Raw genomic sequence first — 3,049 nt, 5'->3', positions numbered from 1 at the left:
GCCTTTTCTTAGAGCTGCTGCCCGGGTATCAGTAACCAAGAAGCAAAAGTCACATCTTTGATGAGATGTAGCCAAGGTGACCCAGGGCCCTAATGACTTAACTGGGTCTCAAATCTCCAGAGGTCTAGCTGAGCTCTGCCATGGGTTCACTGTGTGTGAAAGAGGCAAAAGGCACTCTGTTCTTCTTGGACTGGAGTCCCTCTTCCTGTTAGAAATGAAGGTCACTGCAGCTGCTAACATCTCAGTAACCATAGTAACAAGGGGCCACATGACAGATGTCTGATCCCCATCAGAAAATGTCTGATAGTAAGTGTTTTTCATCCTTCTCCTCACCCCCACCCCAGATCTTGTTAGGTGGCATTGAGGGTCTCCCAGGGGAGCAGCTCAGGCATGGGAAATCCAGACTGACAGCATTAATTAAACCTCTTATTTCCCCAGGACATTTTGCATTGCCAGGCTCAGGAGCCAAGAAAGCCTCCCAGGGAAGCTCTTATGAGAGAGAATGCTAAGTCTATCACCCGGGAATAAAGCACTTCAGCTCCACAGACGGCAGCAAATGAAGCTCTGTAGGAAAATAAGCCTGGGCATACAGCAGGCACAAAATAAATACTTACAGAAGAGTCCATTTAATCAAATGGAGCTCATTTAGCAAATGGGCTTCCTGTCAAGTCACTGGAAGTCCTACATGAGATGGTGAACCATTCACCCTTTCAACAGTTACTGAGGGCCTGCTGGACATACCCATGGGTGACAGTGTGGAAGCTCTATAGATATTCACTTGCTAATTGAATTCAATTGTCCCCAGGAGTGTCTGGGGCTCGAGGGAAGGTTGGGAAATGTGTAGAGGGCTGGGATAACATCAGAAAGGGCTCTGGATTCAACTGGAATCTATCAGGTTTATTACTGGAGAAACTGTGAAAGCTTTTATGTGTGTGAGTGACAAGATCAGCTCTGCATTTCAGAAACATCCCTTTTGATGCCCTGTAGAGAAATGAGTTGGTTGGATGGCATCACCGACTGAATGCACATGAGTTTGAGTGAACTCCGGGAGTCGGTGATGGACAGGGTGGCCTGGCGTGCTGTGATTCATGGGGTCGAAAAGAGTCGGACACGACTGAGCGACTGAACTGAACTGAGAGAAAGGATTAGAAGGAGATGATTGCTTTGACCAAAGAAATGATGTTCTCGGACTGACAAACCCAGGCCTTAAGAGAACTGGAAATTTCTGCTTCTTTCCTCTTGGAAGCTGGCTGTGATGCTGTGAGAAGCTCCAGTCACGTAAGGAAGAACCCAAGTGCTCCATACACAGCCCAGTTGTGCCCGGAGCAGTAGCCAATACCAACCACTTGCCATGAGGTATGCCATCTTGGATGTTTCAGCCCAGCTGACCGTTGTCCCAGGAGATACCATGTTGAGCAGGAAAACTGCCCAGCTGAGCCCAGTGGATACACAAACCACATGAGAAGTCACAAAAGAATTGCTCTAACCCACTACACGCTGAGTTGCTTCAGTCATGTCCGACTGTTTGCGACCCCATGAACTGTAGCTCACGAGAATCATGGGATTCTCCAAGCAAGAATAGTGGAGTGGGTTCCTTCTCCAGGGGATCTTCCCAACCCAGAGATTGAACTTATGTCTCCCACGTCTCCTGCATTGCAGGCAGATTCTTTACCCACTGAGGCACCTGGGAAGCCCTCTAATATCCTAAGTTATGGGTTTATTATGCAGAAGTGGATAACAAACACTGGGAGGTATCAAATATTGGTCACGTCTGCATCTCGACTGAAAAGGTCTGGCTAGAATAATCATAGATTTGGGAGTCATCAGCCTCATGGGAAGTTTAGAACCCTGTTTGGAACGAAATTTTGGAACGAAATCACCACCGACTCACAGCAAATGCTCGCTGAATTAAATGAAACATTCCACATAATGAAAATCACTGGAAAGCCCTGTTTGTGATCTGAGACAACCCTCCTCATGCCTGGAATTCTAATTTTCCCTCACTCTAAGCACACTAAATTTCTTTCTCTGGATCAGAGCATGGACTCCTAGCTGCTGCATTTGATACTGTTTATCCTTCTAAGGTAAGTCCTTTCCTTTAGGGTGGTATGTGGACTTGAATCCTGCAAACTTGAGTTTGGATTTTTCAACCTGCCCCACATCCCCTCTGAGTCTAGGCTTCCTCATCTGTAAATGGAGATGAGAATACATGCCAGTCTCATGGCTAAGGAAGTGCGGACAGATGTGAAAAGAATCATTGCAATCATCCTCTCCAGGACAGTATAGGTATAGTCTCAACCCCAGACACGGCATCAAGGCCCTCTCCCTGGTCACCAGGCCCTCCCCCTGGTAGTAAACACATGGCAACTTCAGCAGATGGGAAATCTCCAGCTTTTTGTGTTTGAAAAAGCTCTTGCAAGCCTCGATTTTCCAGCCTCCTTGGTCAGAGGGTGAACAAAGCTTTTTTGTTCAGCCCTTAAGTCGTATCAAGACTCTGCAAACCCATGGACTGCAGCATACCAGGCTTCCCTGTCCTTCCCCATCTCCCAGACTTTGCTCAAATTCATGTCCATTGAGTTGATGATGCCATCTCACCGTGTCATCCGTTGCTGCCCCCTTCTCCTTTTGCCTTCAATCTTTCCCAGCAGCATCAGGGTCTTTCCCAAGGAGAGGGCTCTCTGCACCAGTTAGTAGTCTGGTAAAACGACCCCCTATCCAGACAGAGCCGCAGGCCAGGGTTTGAGTCCTGGTGTGCCGACTAACCTAACGCACAGTGTGACCTTGGCGAGCTCCTGTTCTTCTTGAACCCAAGTGTCCTGCGTAAAGCGTTAAGGGTGACTCGAGACGAGAGGACGATGCGCTCAGGTTCCTTCCACCTGAGCGGATCCGCCTTGGGCCGGGGTGGGGGGTCGGGTCACGTGCTGGGCTGACGCGGTGCCGCGCCAGCCAGCTCCGGGTCCAGCCTCCCGCTCTGACGTCCTCGGGCCGCCCTCCCTACCCGCCCCTCCGCCCCTCCGCCCCTCCGCCCCTCCGCCCCTCCGCCCCTCCG

The sequence above is a fragment of the Oryx dammah genome, unplaced genomic scaffold (genome assembly GCF_014754425.2).
Source record: "Oryx dammah isolate SB20612 unplaced genomic scaffold, SCBI_Odam_1.1 HiC_scaffold_17, whole genome shotgun sequence".
In the NCBI taxonomy this organism is placed as follows: domain Eukaryota; kingdom Metazoa; phylum Chordata; class Mammalia; order Artiodactyla; family Bovidae; genus Oryx; species Oryx dammah.
Note: the sequence above shows the minus strand (reverse complement) of the source record.